This window comes from Onychostruthus taczanowskii, unplaced genomic scaffold (genome assembly GCF_017590055.1).
Source record: "Onychostruthus taczanowskii isolate IOZ18803 unplaced genomic scaffold, ASM1759005v1 scaffold12, whole genome shotgun sequence".
Classification (NCBI taxonomy): Eukaryota; Metazoa; Chordata; class Aves; order Passeriformes; family Passeridae; genus Onychostruthus; species Onychostruthus taczanowskii.
The window spans coordinates 12,581,249-12,605,695 of NW_024498351.1; positions in this window are offsets into that span (position 1 = coordinate 12,581,249).

The window sequence follows — 24,447 nt, forward strand, 5'->3', positions numbered from 1 at the left end:
AGTGGATGCTTAAAACTAAGACTAGTCTTGCTACTGTCCTGTGAGCTTTAGTTCTTATTTTTACCCTTATGAAAATTTCGATTAATATAATGAAAAGAAGAGAGAATTTGAAGCTGTGTTTTGTAAGTTGAATCAATATTATGTTGTAAGTTGCCTTCAACCAGTGAAACATTATGGTGATAATGTTTGTAACGTTGATGGTGACGAGGGTTTCTCTTTAGAATATTTAAATATAGGGTCAATTATTAAAATGGTGTCTTCTGGATGAGCTTTTAGGACTTTGTATATCATTAAAAGTTTATTTCTAAATTAATATAATTTCATATTTTCAGATTATTTTAGTTTTTTTAAAAACTTGATGTTACATTAAAGTGGCGCTTTCAATTCAAAGCTGCAGATAATTTTCAACATTAATCTGCTTCTCTTGTTATTAAACTATACTCAAAAAATGAAACACTTGAAACAATTTGAGAGGGGAACTTGCTTGAAATACTTGATGAATGTGAATGTGATCCAATTTGGCAACCACAACTGAATAAAGAAACAGGCTTGTAACTCTGCTCCCCCCTCTTCTCCATTAACTGTGACTAAGAGGGAGTGTTTTCTTCTTCACAATAAGAGGAAATCTCATTTGTTACATGGCAACTTTTAATGTTATCTCTGTAAGCACTGTTTAAAGACAAATTACAATACCAAACACTGATTTAATGGAAAAAACATGTATTGAACATGGGAAAAATGTATAGTTTGGTCCTATGAAAATCTCTCAAGGTTTTTTTAGGTAACCTGTTCTATGTTAACTATTTTTTCAAGTTTTATATTTTTTTCTTTCATGTCCTCAAAGTGTTTTCAACAGATGTTCTGTGCTTCATCTTGTAAGAAATACTTTAAAGCCATCTGTGGTGTTGTAAATGAAGAGAATAGTGATAGAAAATTAAAGCTTTAATTTTAAATTTTGGAAGAAGATCTTAGATCTAATACTGTTGTATATATTGGTAATTCAAGAAGAGTTTGCCACCGATTTTTAATAAGTCTTGAATGAAACTATGAGTCTCCAGTCAAAGCATTCAAAACCACAGTTAATTAATTATGGTAGTTTAAGGAAAATTTGAAGACATAACACTGCTTAATATCAACAGTATATATATTACATATTATTCATTCATTATGAAAAATCACATTCAATTATATGGCCAATAGATGTCAATACATAAGCTTGCTCTTGTAGATCACATGTAATAATTGTTTTAATCTGAATTTCTGATCCCATATGGAAATACTTGGATAGCCTTTCATAACACATAACATTTTTACTTAGATTAATGTTAATTCCACTCTTAGATCTTTTTGAGCTTTACTGTGTTCCACCAATGGCATTTAGCCTGTGCATATGTCTGGCTCTATTTCTGGAATATGAAGGGTTTTATTCTTTCAACAGCATATGGGTTTATAGAGATAAATATGACCCCCTTCTATTAGATATAGATTTCTATAGGATTCAAATGTTGTTTTTGGTTTCTTTTTGACTTTGTCAAATTGGTTTATGGTACATTCTGTAAGATATATGGACACTTAAGAGCTTTCACTAGAATAAAGTAAAGCAAAAAGAAAAAAATAGCTTTAGACAATAGAAAGCAAAGTAAAAGTACACTGTAATGTAAGTGCAGTATGAAACAGTTGTGTGAACAAGATCCAGGAGTTATTTCAGTGCTCTATTGTATATTTTTTTCCTTTATGTACTTAGATTTCTTTTCGGGGTAAATTTTACTTTGAATTTTCTGGTTTTGTAGTATAAAACTTGGAAGTAAGTAATTTCACATTCATATGATGTTTTTATTCCTCTTGTAATTGCAATTTGTTGATGCACACTGTTAAACTTAACATTCCTTCACAAAAGAATCTATGTTGATTATTTTAAATCATAGGGAATTACTATGTTGTTTTAATGTTGTTTAAATTTGCAGTCAGTAATTAATAAAAGTACAATAAAACATTTTTTATTGTTGAATTTTTTGTCTGTGAAATATTGTTTCACAGAAGATATTAGAATAAATGGAAGTATATTACAAGTAATATCTTAAACATTGTCTGAACACTGAGAGAAAGGGAGCCCATCTATTAGCACCAGGAGTCTATGGGATGGAAGATACTTTGATACTTTTTTTCCTTGGCTATATTCTCCAGAAGGTACCATAAGATATATGTAATATTGCCAGACTTAGAGGCCCTCTCAGCAAATTGTATTGCTATATGGTGTTGTGTTAGAAATGGTGCAAATGGACACATGATGCAAACAACTAGAAAAAAAATCTGATAAATCAACTTCCGGGGCTGAACCCAAATAAATTTTACAGCAATAAATTAGATTTATTGCTTTGGTGATCAGTAAAACTTGTTTTCTGCATCTTGAAACTGAGTCAGAAGCAGTCTTTATTTTTAGAGGAATTTCTTCTATAACAGAAATAATAGAAAGACATAGAAATTAGGCCTTCAAAGCATGTCAGCTGTTTAGTGTGTTCTCTTACCCCAAAGTATCATTTATGTATGTCTTCCCTGGTGAATATTTAAGATCTCTCTGAGCACAGAAATCATCTCTTCTTTACAGTCTTCTTAAAAATTTTATTGATTATTTTTCCATGTGAGGATCAATTTTATAAAATTCATCTAGAATCCAAATTTTATAAAAAATCTCGAAGATGTCTGCTCTGATGTATTTGATTATGTTGGCTGAACAATGCTTCTTGTTCCAGCTCACTCCCATGAATTTTAGTTCTTTCAGTCTTGGTTTACAGTATTTTCACTCTAATCCTTCTTGCTGCTAATGAAAAGATCACTGGCTAAAATTATGGCAGTTCATAAAACCTAAAATACTGGTTCTTCCTGTTCATTGTTCAACACAAGTGAAATATTTTAAAAACATTAATGCAGAGAGTCTAGAAAAAGATTGATTATTTTTCAAATAATAACTTGTTGGTATCTGTAGTGTTGGGAGCAGAAAAGTGGTTTGCTGTGCATGGCATTTTCTACCTAGCCATGACAGCAATCCTTGCTAGGACTGGTAAGGCTTCAGACAAAATAATGTCTGTGGATTTAAGCAATAAGGACTATTATGAAATCAGGACCCTAGAAAACATGTAGTCTATTAGACTACTCTTCCTGTTCTAGAGGATGAGATCTTTTAAAGGTCTTAACGTTCTTAGATAAGAATCTGTTTTCCAAAGGGAAAAGTAGTCAAAATTCAGTTTGGATAAAATAGTAGAAAAAAAGAATTTTTTTGCCCTGGATTAAACTTTTCCATCACCAGAGAGGTAGACAGGTATTGCTTGTGTTCTTTGTAGTAAGATGTTCCATAAATTCATTCTGCAATTGTTTCATTAGTAAAGTTTCAGAAAACTATGTCACTGACACTTGATTTGTAGGTTGTTATCTACTCATCATGGACAAGTTCAGCCCTTGATCTTAAAATATTTATTTTATTAGATCTCCGAGATTATATCTAAATTAAATGGTTTTGTACTGTTTTTTGAAATAGGTATTTTTAAAATTATTAGCTAACTATATCATAGCACTTTAAAATATGATTTTTCTGCAATTAAATTTTGTTTTAGCCTCTAAAAACAGTCTGAACTAAAATCCTCTTCCTGCTTTTTGCAAAAGAGAATGCCTAATATATGCTAAATTAGAGGTTTTCAGAAACTGATTTCTATAGTAATTTTATTTTCATTAATAAATAAATGATTAGGAAGCAAATTCACAGGGGAGGAAAAGAATTTGTGGATATATGAAAAGCAAAGATTATTGACTGGATTTAATGAATGAGAATGGTGACATGTTTTGTGCAGTAGTTGCAACTTGTTTTATCAAATCACATGATGCTTAAATGAAAGCCTTTTATTGAATACTGTGCCAAAACAAGCTAAGTTGAAGAGTATGTCTATTCCCCTTCAGACTTATTTCATCTGATACTGAGAAAACAGACTTTTGAATTAAGGTCAGAAAGACAGTAAAGATAACCAAATCACCAGACCTGAAATATCTACATTCCCCTATTGTACAGAAACTCTCATTTGAGTAGTTAAATAATTTCAATCTCTTTTAATGTTTCATTCACACTATGTCTCTGAGTAGGCTGAACCTGCACTATTAAATGTTTTGGCAGTGTTCTGCCTAAATGATGACTTGGACAGCCATAAAGATAAAAACACAGGAAGAGCTAAGTCTTATTTCTACTTAATCACTCTTCAATAGTTATTTCCTTAAATATTCAATCCAATAATTAGTTTTGTTTTATGCACAAGATTATTGCAATCAGCCATCTTTGCAGGTTAGGAAGTGCTAGGTAATTTTGATATTCAGCCAGTTAATTCTTTCTCAGTTAGATAACAGGTCAAAAACCTTATCAGTGTAGTAGTAGTAGTAAAAAAGCATTTTACATCATGCTAATTTGCTTTTTGAAAATTCCACAATGTAAGATTGTTTTTTATATCATGCCAAGAAAGACATTGCTATCCTCTTCAAAAATATAACACAGGCAGATGTGTTTTAAGACACAGAAAAATTAATTTTATATCGTTTTGCACCGTTGAAGCTGGATGGATTTCTAGGACAGTTTGCTTTTTCAAATGGCAAAAAAAAAAAAAAAGCCCTAGAATGTTCAAAGTACAGTTTCTATTAAGTGATAAATATACGTCTTTGATTTGAAAGTTTAGCTTCAGAGACTGGATCTAAATTTAGCAGCCCTGGAATAGCAAGTTAAACTGCCTCCTATTATAAAAATTGAGTAGTATGTTACTGGATTAGAAGTGCTTGGGTTCACAGGAGATTCTTTCAGGAATTCAAGAATTATGTAATGTGAAATCATCGTAGCAATTACAGCTGGGTGGTTTTTGACAGCCTGAAATTGAACTGGAGCTTGTAAAGATAAGAATTTATATCTTCTGCATCTGAGAACTACCATCACTTCTGTCTGAAATAAACTGCTATTCAGGCTAAGAAGTGCTGTTTGAAAGATTTTATTTTTGTCGGGACATCAGGACACTTTCAACATCAATCACTGATGTTCTTCTACCTAGTACTGAAATTTGTTAATATCTTGCACTTGGGTAGATGCTGAAAATTACCTTTCTTTTATAACCAAACAGTAGTTTGGAAATCACGATACTGTATAGTCTAAATTTGGTGGTGGGGAGAGTCGGATCTGTTAAATCCTTTCTGCAGATTGAACTTGTGTAGCAAATGACCAAAATAATTGTAAAGAGAACAGTAAAATCTCTAGTCAGAGCAAAATTGTTCAATTGATTTGATTTGCTTCTGACCTTAAACTTTTCAAATTGCTACTTTTTGTAGGGGACAGGAATCTATTCAATAAAATGAAAATTTCATGAGTTTTCTGAGGAATTTTTTTCACTCTTCTTCAGGAATAGGTGATAACTTTATTCATCTTGAGGAGCAGCTAAATGTTGTTTTACAAAGAATTTACTGCCAACTCACCATTAACAAATAAAAGAGGTGATATTTTGGTGGACACATATTCCTGCCTGTGTTGTCACTAGTTACCAAGGAAACAATTTTGAGAAACTTTTGAAGCGTAACATGAAGCAAAAAAACTGTCTATTCAGCCTACTCCTAAAAATCACCATGAAAATTCTGGCTGTAAGGGCAGTTGGTAATAAAGCCAGAAACCCAAATGACTCAACTGCAGGGAAACTTTTTTATCAATACTTATCCCTAAAGCTTCATCATAAAGTAACTAGTTTTTTTCTCTCTGCTCACAACCCAGACAGTCTGTGATCCTGATCTTAAATCAGACTAATTAAAAAGTTTTAAATGTCATAAGCATAGTAAGTATTGCCAAATTCTCATAAATTAAAATATAATTTATTTAATAACTGCATATTTATAACTCCCTATCTCCTTCACACACACCCATACAAATACTTTCCATTGTATTTTGACTAGATGAGATGTCGCTTGTAAACATTTCAACACAGTTTATATGAAACATTTGTCTATACCCTTGGAAGAGTATTTGAATATTCAACAAATCTCTGGTTGATACAGCATTTTAAATGACTGACACATTTTCCTACTTCCAAAGTTTACACAGTGTTGTTTCACTCTGTATCTCTAAAGAATCAAACAGTAATGAATTTTAAAATGTTTTAAAACAGTTTTTAGACTTTCAAAGGAAACATGAAGAGAAGGCTAATTAGCATTGAGAACTGAAGTCATACAACGCTCTATTTGTTTAGGTAGGCAAGCAGAGTTACGTGATAGGGTGGAGGCAGGATATCCCAATCATCATAATTTTTTCCTCTATAATTATGAGCCCTAATCAACATTTTGTGTTGCACTTTTTTCCCCCTGGGCAAATAACCACTAAACATGTTGGTACTCTTTATGTAGTCTAAAATCCCAGAGTTTGTCTGTATTGTAAAGACCTCTCTAGATTGAAGAAGAGTATCTGAACTCATGTACACAGACTTTTTTTCTTAAGTGTAGTAATTTGAATAATGATTAAATGAAAAAGGCTTTCTCTGTGTTTTTTTCCACGTCTTGTTCTAATTAGTCCTAACTGTATGTAGAAATCTGGAAGTCTTGGCTATCTGCCCCAAAACATGCATTATAGTTGTGCTACTCTTTTCGTGATCTCAGCTCAAATAGAATTCCAGCATACTTGATGGGTGGCATTAAACCCTTATTTATGGGATAGAGGGTCAAGAATTCCTCCTTGGTTTCTATGGTGATGGATGAGAAAGCTGGCTGAAATTACCTGGAACTTCCTCTCAATTGAGAAGTGCAGTGCAGAGAATGACAAAAGTGTTCAGAAATCACTCTGGAGTTTAGGATCTCACCACTCCCCAGATCAGCATAGAGAGACAGAGTCTGTGTCCTGTTTCCTGGACACTGTGTAGTTGGCAGTGCCTCGGCCACAAAGCAGAGACTTGTTCCAACAGAGAGCAATGCCTGCCTACGTGAATTATTATTTGTGACTCTAGGTATCCTTTTTACAGAGATTAGTAATATCTGAGCAATAGTGCTGCGTTGTACTGGCATTGTCTTCTGCTGCCCAGCTGCAGCAGCGCCTGCATTTAGGAGAGGGCAGTATAAATTGTGAATGGACCAGAGCAGAATAGAGAATTGCTCATAAACTGAGATGGACATGAATGATCCTGGATGCAGGAGCCCCAAAACCAATAAATGTGGGGTTGAAGCTTTCAAAATGGGAAAATATAATTCTATGTTAATAGCAGAATGATTTTACAGTAATTTAACCACTTATTTTCTTATCCTAGTGGACTTTCAAAATAAGAAGATAAATTATCAGAGCTAGTTAGCTAATTAAGTTAGCTAAACTTAAGAAATGTCTGAGTAGCCATGAAAAGATGCATGTAGATAATTGCTAACACACTGCATTCTCAGAACACAGAAGTAAATTTTTTTCCAAAAGCAGTGAACCAGTGAGTGAATATTGGTCAGACACAGCTTTTAAGGCAAACTTGTCAAGACAATTTTAAACCCTAAATTTTTATGCAAGTTTTTCATATGTGCCTGAGAAATGCTTGGCAACTACAAACAGCAATCAAACACTATTTCCCTGGTAGCTTAGATATCTGTTTAGATATCTAGCTTTTATTTTATTTGGACTCAATACTGGGATCCTTACCAGTGCTTAAGAATAATATTATGAAAGTGAACATAACTGAACTTGTCAAAGGACTTGGACTGAGAGTTGTTTTTTGGAGATGTTTTGTCTCAATCCATTATCATTGGTGTTTCCTCTCATTCTCCTTTGAAGACTGCAGTCTTTTTCTTCATGTAATATGTTGGGGTCTTTTTCCTCTTTTATTTTTTTTTCATGTTGTCCCTTCTGCAACCTCATCACTAGCAATATTCCTAAAGTTCTGAGTAAACTGGAAATTACTAAAGAATTACATTGTAAAATTGCACTCAGTTTTAGTAACTGTCATGCAACCAGCAGCAAATAGTGGCAGCAGTCAAAAGAGAGACAGGTCGAGTTCATCAGTCTGTTCTAGAAAGTTTCCAGCAGCAATTTGAATAATTTGGTGGCTTATATTTGTAATAGAGAAACCTGATTTTATCTGAGAACACCACTGGTACTTGACAGTTGGCGGAGTGGATTACTGTGGGTTTGTCTTGTGGCTTTCTATAGAAGAGAGACTTTCTGGTTCAGTCACTTTTGATAAAGAAGCAGCAAAAATAGAGGGTTGGCAGAAGCATAAATTGTGTTTGATGTATCCTTCCAGATGTTTTCACATAGTAATCAGATGAAGACTTTTTTAACTTTGTTCTTTTTTCTCACTCAAACTTATTTCTATAGAAATTAAGATCTTTTTTAATAATCTCTGTTAGGAAAAACTATTGATTTTCACAGAAATGTTAGATTTGTATTAAAAAAGATACCCTCACAAAAAACCCCACCTCTAGTGCTTTGTATAAGAAATATATATTTTTGTCTTGATCTTTCTGTTTTACAACCAGCAGTGAGTTCGCATTTATCAAGGCTGAATTAATTCTGTAAAATATGAAAGCAATAAGTTTCTATAAAGTTTCACTATAAATCAGGTTTATCTTTTAAGTAATCATTTAATCAAAACTGTCTGTGTCTTCTAATGGCCGATCAAGCAGAGACAAATAGATGAAAGCTAAAACTTGAATGTAATCAAATATGAAAGCACAGAAAAACCAAACACTCTAAAAGAGTACATGCATGCTTTCAAGGCTATGTCAGATTACAATAAAATTCAGTCTTCAACGTTTTTCTAGAGAAGATAAATATTTTAATCAGTTACAGCTCCAAAGTGGCGTGTAATTTGTTTTTCTAGGTCAACAAAGAACAGTAGTCAGTCATATATAAATGAAAATAAAAGAAAAGCATACCAAGAAAACAATTACGAAATGACAGATCACAAGGAAAGCAATGAATTTTGGGGAAGAAAAATCTTCCCCAAAATGGAAATTGCATAGAACACAAATACCTCTATGCAATGTTGCCTAAATGTTGGTTTAAACGTCACTTGTTCAACAGAAATGAAGTTGTGGGTTCAGATTGGTGCATTATGGTCTTCCTAAGTTAATTTTGCTCTAAAGAAGTTGGTTATTAATTAGTGGAACCTTATCAATGCTTTCTCTCTACCTTGTTTGTGTGCCCTTTTTGAAATTGCTCTACAATACATACACTATATAAAGTATTTTTTATATGCAATGCATCGTATTTTGTACTTAGGCTCATATGTATATTTACATGATGATAAAACTGACCATTTTCTACTTTTTCTGTTAATATTTTCTTACCTTGTAGGTTTTCAGAGAAAATATAGTAGTTTTCCCAAAGTTGCCCTAAACCAGGACATCAAGAATGAGACATTAACTACAGTAATTAATTTCTAATTTCAGATTCACCTTGGTCTCCTTTATTTCATTAGGGTCTTTCACAGTAAGACCTTCAATATACTGAAGAAGTTGATAATGTTTGATTTCTCTAGTTACTTTTTGTTTACAAATGTAAAAGCAAAATAAATGTGCTATTAAAATAATCAAAATTAATTGAAGTGAATGTACTTAGGTAAGTACACATATACAAGAAATGTATGTATAGTACATACTACTATTTGTACTTCAACACATATGTAAATATTTCTTTATGTGTATTCTGTATATTCTACAATATTTTTTAACCCATCTCAAACATACGCAAAGCTCTACACTGGTACCTGTGCTTTTTAGAGAAACAAATTCTTAGTCATGTTTTGCACTATTTGGAGGTTTTATTTTTTTCTTTTTTATCTTCTATGTGCTATTGTTTTCATAAAAAAAAATATGAAAATACTGTTGCTCTAGAACATGTTGATATCATTTGAAATTATTGACTACACTTGACTGGCTTATGACCTTTTCTTGAAGCACATATAAATCTAACTCACATGCCAAGTATTCTTTGATTAGTATGTATGCAGATATCTAAATGCCCTTCATCCAGGGTTTTTATAAGTGATTTATTGAACAATTTATATTTTTCCTGACAATTTTTTTTTTTTGCCTTTTTCCCACTGAGCAATATTGGAGCAGCTACTTAAAATCGCTTGTCACGGAAGTTAGACAAGCTAATCTGGTAACATGATAGATCCTGAAACAGTGAGAAAGTGAATTTTGTGGGATTTGGGTTTGGATGGTTGGTTTTAGATATGTTCATTGGTTTTTGGTTTTTTTGGTTGGGTGTTTTGTGTGTCGCAGTGGGGGCTGGGGCAGGGGAGGGTTCTGATTGGACTTTTCAAGGTTGTGTTTCTGAATGAGGCAGTTCCAGAGAACACTGCCCTGGTATGGAGAACTAGTACCTAAATTGGCTGAGATCTCCTTTCATTTCCTTTGTATCCCTCTAGACCTCTGCCCTCAGGAACTGAGCTGTGGATTTACTTGTAGAGTAGGAGGAAATAGGATGTCATATTCTCTTGTCCTCAGTGGCTGAAGGGAGTTCACCTGCAAATTGTTTGGTCTAAAATTTCAAGTCCTGTTGCAAGACAGTTTGCAGTAGAAAAAGAGCACTGTATAGTGAGTGTCTTCCTCCCATTGCTTCCTGAGAGCCCTCATTAGCAGCCTCGTAAAACTGTGTTTTATCAGATTTCATTTATCTGCGTTAAGGATGACCCCATCATGTTTGCCCATTGTCTGCTTGCTCATACATTAACCCGCGGCTGTCAAACAAGCAATAGGTGGAGGTCCAGTGGGCTGGTACTTCCTGCTCCCTTCCAGATGCACTGATAAAGGACTCTTTGCGTGGATGTCTCTCAGGGTTTGAGGGGCTGTCAGGCTAAAGCTGAAGGGCGGGTTTTCCTCCTCACGTGTCTCAAACACATGTGCCCACATATCACCATATCAACAGCGTCAAAGCAAAACTTTCAAATGTTTCGATGCACATTTTCAATCAGCATTTCTTCTTCTTTCTTTGTTCTGAACAAAAAATAGTAATTCATGTCCTCTTATTATTTTTATGAAACCTCTAATCAGAGGCAAGAAAAGCAGTTCTGTTTGAAGAAAACACTGCTTGCTCTTTTTATGCATATCCTCATGGCTGAGCATAAAAAATTGAGCACCAACTATTCTATTCCACTAATTTTCTTTCTTTCATAATAACATGATAATAATTACAAATCATTACAATGCTGAAATATTGTGTGTTGTTTCAAAAAATTTTGCAACAGAGATGATAAAAAATTATTTTATAGACAAAACCTGCTATTAATTACAGAAGTTATAGAGTATTCTGAGTTATAAGGGACCCCAAAGGATCATTGAATCCAGCTCTGAAGTGAATGGCCCTTATGGGGATCAAACCTACAGAGAAGCATCTGAATGATAATAGGAAAAAAATATAAGTTTTTATATATTGACTTGATTCAAATACTCAAGCAATTTAAAAGCTTCAGATTCAGGAAATATATGAATTTTTACATTGAAATTGAATATACTTAATATATCTATCTACTTAGCTTGCACTATAATAGAAAATAATTTTAGAATAATCTTGGCTCTGGAATACTGTATTGGAACTTGGCAGCTCTCTCTGGCTATTGTAACATTTGAATTGTGCTGCTGAATACCCATTAGGGTGTTAACCAACTTTATCCATAAATAAATTGAGAAATTATAGGTAATGATAAATGCACACTGCTGACTTTGTATGTCTGTAAAACGTCTATGGAGTTTGAAAGTCTATTGTCAAATTCTTTTTCTGGGAATTAGAAGGTGGGGTGTTTAGTGCTTCAGAAATAAATAAATAAGAAAGGAAATAGGCGTGCTGTTCCTCTGTCAATTGCAAGCCCAGGTTGGTAAATTGGGACCTTTTTTCACTTGGATGTTTCAATGCATTGGTTAGACGTGTACAGTTATGGGGAAATGGTAAACACATCATGCCTGATGGGAAAGTTTCCCCTAAGATCTTGATCTTGCATTCTACTTAAATAGGTGTGTTTCAGTGGCAATAACACTTGGGACAGTCTCTCGTTGAATTCTGCATTTAACAGTAGAAAGAAGTGAACTTCTGTTAACCTTTCCACAGCACATCCAGTAGCAGCAGATATTTACTCTCGGGGAAAGTACAAAGTGATGCTTTCCATTACTGATGGCTATTACAGCACTGAAGACATTCTGCCCATTTCCAGTCTGGAATGTCAATGTTGTTGATATCTCCATGTGGAATGGAAGGATTCTCTTTGGCGTGTTTGGGAGTCTGGTGCTGAAGCTCATTTGAAGAAGAGATAAAGCAAATGATGGCTCAGTAGATAAATAGGCAAGGCTGCCAGGGAAACATTGTGTGGTCAGGCACAGATCAGAAATAGGGGCACAGTCTAAGCTAAAAATCAAGAAAAATTGCCATTAAAAATGGTTTTATGAATCATAAAATTATACATCAATTTTAAAATCCTTTATGCGAAACCTTTTTCAAAGACTGGTTTGTTCTTTTTATCATGTTACTTCCTTCTGAGTTGCAGAGAAAAGCAATTTTTTTGTTGGATCTGAAATATCAGATGCACTTAGGAATGCAAATCTGAGCTTGCATAATAGCAAGCTTGCAATTCAGCTAGAAATTGAACTTTGTGATAAAATCCATTGATTTGTGGGATTAGAATTAATGAAAAGTGATCTGCAAGACTTTCAGAAGTATTCTTCCTATGTTTTCAGCAGTAGGAGTATGAATCAAAGATGTATTTCCACTTTTTTTAGCATTTTGATAATTTTTTTAAAAATGACAATATGTCTGAGTCTGCTTGACAGATAAGTATGCTGTTATCATCTGAAATGAATCCTGTGTTAGTTTATCAGGGTAGATGAAACAGCAAAAAAATTCCTTGATTGTTGAATGTTCTAGATCCTCTTTGTAAAAATGGGTGTTACCAAATATTAATCAGCTTTCATCCCTTATGTGGATGTGGAAAAATGAGGAAAATATAGCTGGGCCCATTATTTCTACCAAATATAGATATTTTCTTGAGGGGAAAATTAAACAGTAAATGTCCTTAAATAAGTCTAGGCAGTTGCTGGTAAATATCGATGTTGCTTAATAACCAGATTTTATTTAATAGCAAAAAATAGTTAAATATTTAAAATATAATTAAATCTATTTAAATTTGCAATGGAATTTAATTTGTAGTGGTCAGTTTCCTGTCTCTTTATGCCATCTGACAGAAGAGTTCTCTAGCATGTAGAACTATCTAAAAAGCATTGCTCTTTAACATTTTGTCTGGAGAATTTTAAGTAAATGATGTGACTGTTTTAAAGAAGGGGAGTAAAAGACAAAATGCATATGTTTGTTTTCATTTATTCTTGGATTAAAACAGTAGGTTTTTATCATTTTGAAGTGTCCATTTCCAATTTAGGTGTCAACTGACTCTAAAAATAAAGGAAGAAAAGGGAAAAAGAAGTTATAGCAAAATCTGCATTGAAATGTTACATCTTGAATTAAGCTTAGATTAGAATGCATTTCTCCTCCTTGTTCCTCTCCTCTCAGTCAGCATTTTTAGAGCTGGAAGGTGTTTTCTTGCTTATGTCAGTCTTACTACCAGAAACAGCTCTCACTGCAATTTTCGCAGTTTTGGTACAGAAGGAAAGACTATAAAGTAGTTCAATTCATTCTTCTTTGAGACATTGCAGAAGTTGATTTATAGGCAGTTGCCTTTTGCCTTTCAAAAGCCTTAACCTCTGAAATACTCAGAATAGCAGACATAATTTGTTTCATTGGTGTTTTTAGTTTACTTTTATCCACTTTTAAAATATATTTTCAATTACTAGGGCAGTTCTATGGGTGGATGTGGGCTGATACTACTGCAGGTTGTCATTTGTATTTCTAAAGTTTGTTTTGTTTTATTTCTTCTTCAGCTGGAACTGTTGCTTTCCTTTACATTTGGCTGATTACAAGCCATGAACTAAGGCCATCAGACTTGGTTGCAACCCAGATGAGTTTGGCAAGGCAGAATCTTTTCAGCAAATGGCAAAATCTTTAGCTTCTCCCTCAGCTCCGAGTCTTCCTGCAAGCCGGTCAAATTATGTTAGAGTAGTTTAGCATTTTTCACTGTCATATTTTCTTCTTACTCCAGATACACCTTTTTTTTTTTTTTTTTTTTTTTTTTTTTTTAAGTCCTATGGGGATTTTTAGACTCCTAATTAATAAGTGGCTGAAAGAGAGATGCCTTAGGTCAGCTCTCTGAAAACTTTTGGTGGGCAAACCACAACTAGAAAAGGACTGAACTTCTTGATATATTTATTCTAAAGAGTAAATCATTTGGTAAATAGCATCCCTTAGGAAATTTATTCAAGTCCTGGGAATAAAGGTGTGTTCCTCATGTTTATGTGTTTTTTATTTATCTTAGAGTTTCATAAGAATCCACTCAGTTTTGATTAATTATTGTATTGCTGTTTTAATATTTTGATCTGGGTTTTTTGCTGCTTCTTGATTTCATTTTTACTAAGCTTGATTTGAGTGTTATTCTTGTAATACTTGATTGCATTAGTACTTTAAATTTTTTAAAATTTTCTTGTTTTCTGTCATATGCTTACAGAAACTTTTCACAGCAGTTCACAGATCCACAAAGTCAAATGCACCTCCCACTGATACATTTTCAGGCTTTATTAACAAATCAATATTTAGCTTCTTTTACACAACAGTGACCACAATGTCAAGTAAAAACAAGTTTCAGCAGGTACTTAGCCTATCTTCACAGATGATGCTTCTTTCAGCAATGCAGCTACACAGTTTAAAAAAAGAGGGCTTCAGGTTAAAAATAGGTTGTATTGTAAAGACAATTACATCTTCAGTTGCCAGCATATGTTTATACTGGGTGGGCTATTGGCAATGAACTCTTTTATTAAGTGTGTTTTTCCTGTAAGTTCCCTGTAGCTTGTTCCATTTCAGTTGATACTATACCTCAGCTGTCTCTAAGGCAACCAGGCTGAGAGGAAGTCATAAGACACACATATGGATACACTAGAGAAAGAGACATCTGTAAGGAATTTAAATACTACCCACAGGCTTTTCATTCCTATGCTACTGCCTGATTCTCCTTATTTATTTGTGGGGTCCATTCTTGTAGTTCTCACCTGGATGAACATATTAGTCATAAGAGTGAAGACTTTATCAGGTGATTCAACAGAAAGGTATGCAGGGGATGGAAGGTGAAATGGAGCAGGCATTTTAAATAGTCTATACTGGGTAACTTGAAGCACTCAGAATTTGACTGAGATCACTGTGAGGTCGAATCAAGAGAGAGCAAGTACTAACTAGAGATGTTGTGTTGTTAAATCAGAAAAATCTCAAAGTTCAAAGGCATCAGCAAAAACCTGGTGCTAAGATGGAAAAGATATTAGGTGAACAGGTATTGTAATTTAAAGCCTCTTTTAGCAATGGTCAATTCATTATGAGTAAATGATTGTATGATACGATTTATTTAGAATTTAACTTTTTGCTTGTAGTTTTACTTTGCTGAATCATACATATGCAAAGTAAGGTCACTTATAGTAGGCATTTACATCAGGGATCTTCCCCAGCATTTTCTGCTAGAAGAGAAAATGAGGAAGAACTTCAAGTTTTTACCTATGCTAGTGTTTGGATTTCTTATTTTATTAATGTAATCTTCAAAGAAAAACTATTTTCTGAGTTGTTGGGCGCTGGTAAGTTGGAGGATGGTAAGTTTACAGGCTGGGTGAGGTTGTATTGATGCAACTTTGCTGCAGAAATCTATGTCATCAGGAAAATGTGTTATTAAACTTCTCTATTAAAAAAGTCTAAGAATTTCACATACTGAATTTCCTATGGGAACTGATAAAGCTATGTTAATAGTTATAGCAATTATTGGGAAAATCATTGAATAATGACTGGGCAAACAAAGCAATTTTTGGCAATGAACACTGCTGCAATGTAGTAATTGTATTTCAGTGCAATTCAGTCAATCCTCTTTCTGTTCAAGAAGGTTGCATTCCTGACTCTCATATCTGTGAGGAACTGAGGAACAGTTTAAGAGAAGTTAAGTTTTTAATTCAAGTATCTTCAATAATATACAAAGAAAAATGGTCTGTCCTGAAACTTTATTTTTTCCCCTAGAAAAGTTTAGATGAGATTCAAAGACTAGGTACATCTTCTGGTGGAAAAAAGGCTCACAGTAAGGGGTTTTAAAATTACATTTAATGGTTAATTTATCTTTAATGAATACAATTGAAAAAAATTGATGCCTTAGCTGTTCTTAAAATATGCCACTATACTACACTACTGTTGAATATTGCCAAGTTTCTGAACTGTCAAGTGGTCTTTGTACTCATGGCTTCATGTAAAAAAAAATTGATTTCATGCCATATGATGACATATAAATAGGAAGGCCTATTTCCTTGGAGGATATAATTTTCTTTCAACTTGAGAGAATATTTCATCATCGCAAATAATTCTAAATGTTATCTCGCACTTCACGTCTGTTTCTTTGTTTTTGTTTTCTGTCTTTTTTGATGAATATGTTTCTCCAGGGGGTATTGTCTGCATGCATCTCATTTCTGCAAGATAAAAATTGTGGCTAGATTTAATTTTGGTTGTACAACTGTTTTCAGTCTTTACTTCAATTTCCTTTGATCGTTTTTCTTTATTTGGTGCTTTGTCACGAGTCAAATATTAGTGTAACTAACCAAAAAAAAGCTCTAGTATGTTATTAGGCTGTGGTCTTGTTCCACCCTGTTATATAATTGCATAGTCTCCAGACATGTTAATTTAAGTAACTATTTCCAAATGGGTATAACTGTATTTTTTAATTGCTCCTTTCTTCCTACACCTCAACAAGTCCTATCTCATGTACACAGTGAAAGATATTTCTTATTATTTATGAATTGTTGCCCATCAGCTTCTGAACAGCTGGCCTTCACCTACTTAGTACTTCAGACATTTCCTTTTCTCCAAATCCTAAATTGAGGTAAAATTTGGATATCAATGCAGATAAAATAAAAATTTTATTATAAAATATTTAAAATAATTTCTACCTTCTAAGCCATTTTTCCTAAACATCACTATTTTTGAAATATTGCTGTTGTTCTGAATCCTTGTATTTTCCAGATTTTAAACATACAGAAGAATTTAATTCCATTTCCCAAAATATGTTGACTTTGTGCTGTTAGGATGTGTTTTTCCTGTTTTCCTTTTCTAAGCCACACTAATAATGAATTAGGTAAAAGTTATGGTTAAGATATTTTGCACCCAAGTTACTGATGTGGTCAGGCATATATCCAAGATACAAAAATTGGTATTTCTTCTGTAAGAATGGTACTATTAGTAAAGACATTTGGTTTGGGATACAGCTGACCAAATATTGTCAACCATAATGCAAATATCATAATCAGAATTAGTCATCTGGGTTTATTTATAGGCAGAATAGAGAAATAGGCATTCTATGGCCCAGCTAATCTCATTCTAAAATGGGTGAGAGTTGGGAGACATCTCCAGCCAGCTCCCCTACATACAGTGTTGAATTGAAGCCAGATGTCAGCACACACTACTCTCCATATACAACACATGCTTCTATTTTGCTGCTAAGAATAAAATTGAATTAGATTTTGCTTTTTATTGTTTTATTATATCTTTTTGACCTGCTGTACTTCTTGCCCAATAAAAAACCTCAAGAGCAACTTTTTATGAACTTAGAATCCTCTCTTAAATTTGAGTTACAAGTACTATTATAATTCTCATTCTATGTTCCTTCTAGGTTATGAAGTTCAGGATCATTCTGACTTGCCAATATAAATTTTGGAAATGTATAAAAAGCTTTGCATTAAAACATCTAACTGTGTGGTGGAATAGTGTTGCTCCAGAAATTTATGATCAGTGATGAAAAATAAGTAATTTAGGTAAAGCTGATTATGATGAATGCAATTAGAGTCAGGTTTGCAATTTCCCCCTTATACATTTGGGCTGTCTTTGGTCTTTATTTATTTAAGATTTAATAAATGACATATGTTTATTCTTGAGAAAGTTGAAGATCTTCAGCTTTGTGATGAAGTAAATTCCATTGAACAGAGGTGACTGCATTCATAAGCCATTCTTGGGAGCAGTTTACTCAGAGGCATTGAAAATGAGTGCATGAGAGACACAAAACAAGATCTCAGAGCTTCCCATGGGAAATGTCTTTCTTGCTAGGTCACACAATCAGGCTGTCACTTGTGTATTAAATACTTGAATCTTTTCAGCACAGATATGCATTTACCAGAGAGTAAGGAAGGAGACTGGTCCCTTTATAGCCCACTGACATCTTATCAGTTATGGGGATATGTTGTTTCCTGGAAAGGTGCTCTTATCAGAAGATGATTGCACAGAGATAGGTAGTTCCTACCATTTGCAACTGGTTTTGTCCTTCTTCAAGGCAAACCCTCTAATCAAGAAACCTGACCAGCTTTGTCTTCATATTTGGGTTTGAACAATGTACAGCAGCAGCAGCAAAGATTTACATAATGACTCTTTCTTCTTGCAGTCTTTTTTTTGAGCAGCAGTCACATTTAGCCATAAATTCACTGTATGAGAGAGAGTAGTGCGAGGTCTTGTGCAGGCATATGCCTACTCCATTTTAGCAATGGCATGGATTAGTCTAGACCACTTCAAATTTGCATCTGCGTATTAGATTTTATTGTGTCTTTTCCACTTCCAAATTTTTAAATATATTTAAATAGTACATAAACAAATACCTTATGGAATGCTGGAATGGTTTGCCTGGGGAGGTGGTGGAGTCACCATCCCTGGATGTGTTTAAAAAAAGACTGGATGTGGCACTCAGTCCCATGGTTAGTTCAGGTGTTAGGGCTGGGTTGGACTTGATGATCTTGAAGGTCTCTTCCAACCTGGTGATTCTGTGTGTGAAAAGACTGGGGTTTTCCAGTTCTACTGATCATTCTCATGAAAAGCAGACAAGAATCCCCCACCAATTTAATTTGAAATATGAAAGTAATCAGGTGCTAAAAGTGAGCTATAACATCACAAATATGTGAAACTTCAGAAGCTTGCTCAACCACTGTGTCTGCTCTTCCTTTTTAATTCTAGGGTTTTTCCATCTTGATAAATATGTAAATAAATAACCTTCCTTCCCTTTCCAGACCTTTCACTGTTCCCCCTTATATGTGCACAGCAAACAGAGAAAAAGACTATGAAAGGTAATTTGTCATAATCAAGTATGATTATCAAATTGTGTCCAGGCTTAACTAGGAATATTCTATTCTGCAGGGTAGGAAAAAACAAGTCATTGCTTGGTGCAAGGTTTATTCCATAGTGTCTCACAATGCTCAGGATCACTAGAGAGAAGAGGGTGTCCTTGCCCTTCTTGAGAAGTCTAAAAACCTGGAGAGCCCAAGGTTGGGTGTTTATGAAGCACTACTGCTGGACCATCTCAGTTTCTGCAGACAGGCTTCTCCTTCCATGTCTGAAGAACTGGGTTCATTTCCTTAAAAAGAGGGTTAGAGGAAAAGAAGGTCTCATAGATCTTTTCATTAGGAAATGAAATAAGGACTTTCTTGGCATCTGGAGTGGGAATTAGTTTAATATTATGTAACACTTCCTCTGGTGGTGTTTTGATAGAGCCAAAATCCATTAATTGAATGAAACTCAGACTGCAACTTTATAAAAGAAATTGCAGGAATTATGAAAAACAAAATGATAGCAACTTGATTTCAATTCCAAAAGCAAACAGAAATCAAAATTAAAAAGTCACCCCCCTTAGGAGCATTTCCAGAGCACACTAGGTGGTGCTGTAATTCCAACAGCAATTGCTGAATGTGCTTTATTCCTTCTGCTTTCCTGTACAGGTATAACTTGCTGCAGTGAGTTTTTCTTATAGTTGTAAAAATTTTTAAATTATAAGTTTTTGCAGTGTGCTTTTAAGTTGCTCTAACGGATCTTTTATTTGGTAGGAACAACACTGAAACCTCTATTTTTCATATTTTGGTATGGTGAAATAAAGTCCAAAGACTTTTGATTATTATTTTACTTAGGACTAAGGTTTCAGACATGAGTTTTCCTTCTGTTGGATAATTTTGGAAAAATCCTGGATGTCATGCTCAAAAAATTCTACTGGAGACTGTTATAATCTGTACCTGTGTTGGTACCACAACTTTACCAACATCCATAGAAGTGAATCACTCTGCACATAGTCTGGGATAGGTCTGTCAGAAGAAGAGAACTTCTTCTGGGGTAGTGGGATTTAGATTCCCACTACTATCCATGTTACAGATATGTGGCCTCATGTGTAGGAGTTGCTACTACTTGAAAAATGCCACTGGTCTTTGTATTAAGCTGGCAGCAGAGTTTCAGGTTTATCTGGCTTTGCCTGGACCTTGTCTTGATCTTCCTGGAAGTTTGTTTTAGCTTGTTTAGCTGCTACAGCAATTGCCTAATGAGAAGATGACCATGAATGGCTCATTCTCTCTTTTGCTTAGCTTTTTGCAATTTTGTGGTATAGTGCTTCTTGTTACATAAAGTGCCCAATAATAGGCAATAATATAATAAAGCTATAGTATGTAGAATGAACTATGATTGCCCCTGGCATAAAATGTAGGGTAGAGGGGACAGGGAATGACAGTAAAGCCTTTTTAATTATACTAGAGGCCCTGGTGTTATAAACCACTCCATGTGGTCAGTCACTGGTCACCACAGAAATGCAGCCTAGGGACTGGTCAAAACTAGTGTTAGGGATTGCAAGGAGAACAGGGGAGAAGTGTCCAATACATTAAAATATGCTGTGTGTAGGGAATTTGGTGATACTGTGGAATTGTAAACCAGTGGCACGAGCAATGTGTAGAGCATGTTAGAAAGTGCATCAAAATAGAGATATTAGAGGGGAGGAAGAAAGCCAATATCACACTTCTCCTTGAGAAGACGAGAAAGCAATCATCAACTTACACTCTTAACCAAAGGAAGGGTGTGATAATACCAAAAATAAGGTGTAGATACTAGTAACTGCGTGGATCCAATTTTAACTACTGCTTTGGAAGACTTTTCTATAATAATATTTTTTCTTTGATTATTCTCTCTCTTTTTCTCCCTGAAATAAGGAGTCCTGGGCTAATAATAGTTCCTTGATTAGACTGTTATGATTTGAGATTTGCAAAAATGAGTTTTTAACCCATAAGGTGTTTTTTTAATTCCATGCAAACTGTACAAGCTGTAGCTCAACAACCTGATGGGAAGCTTAGACTGTGATCTAGAAGCAACATCTCCAGCATTTTGACAGCACTGTGTTTTACTTCCCCCTCTTGGAGATCATTGCATGAGTCAGGGAAAGAAGATAAAATAATTTCAAGTGGAAGTTTGAGTGATTGAGGTTTTATGCTTACTATGTATGTTTACAGATGAGTAAGAACTCTTCCACAGCACTTTCTCACTCTTCTGTACTCCAAGTGTGTGTATTTAAGCAATATTAGTAGGGTATCATTGGCATACCTAATATGACTAATTTCATTGTTAGTAAGAAGAATGGAAATTGAATACAACTTTCCAAGAAAAAAAAAGTCACTGCAGGGCTGGATGAAATTATTTTGGAAATATTACCCATACTACTTCTTATATGTATGGCTTTAAAAAATTATATGCACTCACAGTGGTCCTATTAACATATCAGTAACAGCTGGAAATACTCTCCAGCCTTGATGTGAATTAGGAATCATGTGGGAAGATGTGAGAGCATGCCAGTTCAACATTTAGATTAACAATTTTAGACAGTTTGAACCCATACCCTAGGAACAAATCAAAAGACACATATAATTTTTAGTTCTACACAAGCCATATATTACTGTACTGTATCAGAGTTTGTTAAGGTTATTTAAATAGAGCCCTTCTCTTGTCAAGTGTCCTGTATTAAACTATAGTTTCATGCTGACATTCATTAAGAAGGAAAGATTTCATCAGATGTTTCCTATCACATCAGAAGGTCTTTGCTTTGGGTAGGCAAATATTGCAGAAATTATCTCGGCTTAATTAAATCTAAAAATAGTGAAGATTTAGGAGAATAACTTTTAAAATATTTTGCATGCTGTCAGCACTGATTATTTTTGAGTTTTTTAAATTGTTTAAAGCACAAAAAATGCCAACTGTGTTAGGAAACCCTTTGCTCCTACTTTTGCCTTTCAGTTTTCTGTCCAAAAACTTGTTTTATCCAGTGATTTATCTATTAACCTTATGTACTGAGGGGTGTTTCAATTCACCTTTGTAATGGTACTTTCAGGTTCTGAAATATTTAATTTCTTCAGAAAATTTTGGGTTTTATGTTTGAAATGCAAAATTATGTACAGTTAAAATAAATGTCTACTTTCCAAATTGAACTAAAAGTGGAACAATGTATCCCATTTTATTATTGTTTTCCATTCTAATCGGAAAGTAATCATGCAGCACTATCTTTTCTGTTATTTCAAACTTCATGTAAAAAAATTAAAATTTCCAGTCAATCATGCTCTCTTTTTTGAAAAAATTTGAATCAGTTGGCTTACTTCAACTGATTTTGAAAGACTAGTAGAAGCCTCAAGGCTATTAAGTTCATACGGATCCATGAAAATTAACCTGAAAATTTGGTATGGGTAATGCTTCCTGAGTAAAATGCTGTGATATAAGGTTAGTGAGACACATGATTCACCTGTGGGGAAAACCTCAACTCAGAATACACTTGAACATCTAACCATGACACCCTTAGCAATAAGAATCTATGTATGCTGAATTCCAGTATTTTTTTAAGAGTTTCAGCCATGTGTAAAGGCCTATTGTTTTTTCATTCTACAGAGGAAAGGAGAAGATATATATATAAAATTCTCTGTTAATAAATCAATAGAAAGCAATCATTTTTCCCAGCATGCTCTTTCCTACCTGCAAATTTGTTTCTGCTTGAAACTAAAATCTTTGCATCAGTTTCTCTGGAGCAAAATATATACTTTCAATGTAGCACAAAAACCTAACAACATTCTTTTTGCATCAGCCTAAAATCTGGTTCCTTAAAGTATTGTGAAGCTCCACGACAGTCGAGATCATATATCTCTAGCTTTTACTGTCTGTCTGCCAGCTTGCTCCTTGAGGCTATCTGAGCTCTGTGGCTCACTAAGTAGCATCCAGTAGCTATGAAAGTTTATTTTTTATCACATTTTCAGGCTAATTTCAGTAGATGAGGAAAATTAGATAACTTGTAGTAAGTTGAATGAGATGGATTGTTACATCATGAAAAATAGCATGCCAAGGTAGGGAAATGCCATTTCCCTATAGGATGTTGAAACAATGAACACCTATTTTGAGAAGAGAAAGATGCTATCAGCTTATGTAGACAAAAGCTCATCATATCTCATAATTTTATGATTACACAATAAATACCATTAAAGATAACACAGTCTCTTGTAGATAGTGCTTTTTACTGGTACTGTTCTAACAGCTTAATGAAGCAACATCCAAAAACCTCTGTAAGCACTTTGGAAAAGTTCATATTGCATCCTTCCTTTTTCCATAACTGTTCCTGCAAATTTTTGCCAAAATCTTTTTAGCTCTAGTTCCATATCCTCTATGTTGTTTTCACTCAGTTGACAAAAAGTGAAAGTTCTTTCTCATGGCTTAAGAAGTAAAACACATCCATAGTTATGCTCCTTTTAAATCCAGATGGGACAAGAGTTCAGCCACTATAGGGTTTTTCTCTAACATTTTGTCTTTAAAGCAAAGGCTGAACACAGACTGTCATAAGCAGATATCACTTCAGGTCAAAGGGTCCATCAGACTTCATTCTCCTCTGTGCATCTCCCTTTGCTATCTCTCGATACTAACATTCTGCTAGAAAAAAAATCTATGCCAATACACTAAGATTTGGGAATACCTAATGTTTAGAGAAGTTTGACCAAATTTATAGAATTTTTTGTGTGAAAGATGATGATATTCAGTCATTGCCAACCTTTAGTAAAAATTACCATGTGTGCATTTGTTTATTTCATTAGCATACATCAAGGAAAACCTAAGGGTGCAGGGAAGCAAAACCAGAGAAATTAGGTGCAGGCTGATTTTGACCTCCTCTGTCTACCTCTGCCCCTCTCCCCAGGATTGTATAAGATAAAAAACCAAGATGACGTTTGTGGCTCTAAGACAAAAGGTTTTGAGAATGCTCAGGTAATGAGAAGTTTATATTAGTTATGTTCTTCTAATGCTGTCTTTTAAGGCAAATAAAAACATTAGGATATTATTATTTATAACTCATTACTTAGCATAAACTAAGCAAAAACTTAACCTCAACAAATCAGAGGTCTGGCAATCACTGGCTGTAGGAAGCTTAAGAAAGACTAGTGCCAGATTCTGCACCAGTGATGGGGTGACCCTGGATGTACCTACAGACTGGGAAATGAGGTGCTAGAGAGCAGTGATGTGCAAAGGGACCTGGGGGCCCTGTTTGATGGGAAGTTGAACATGAG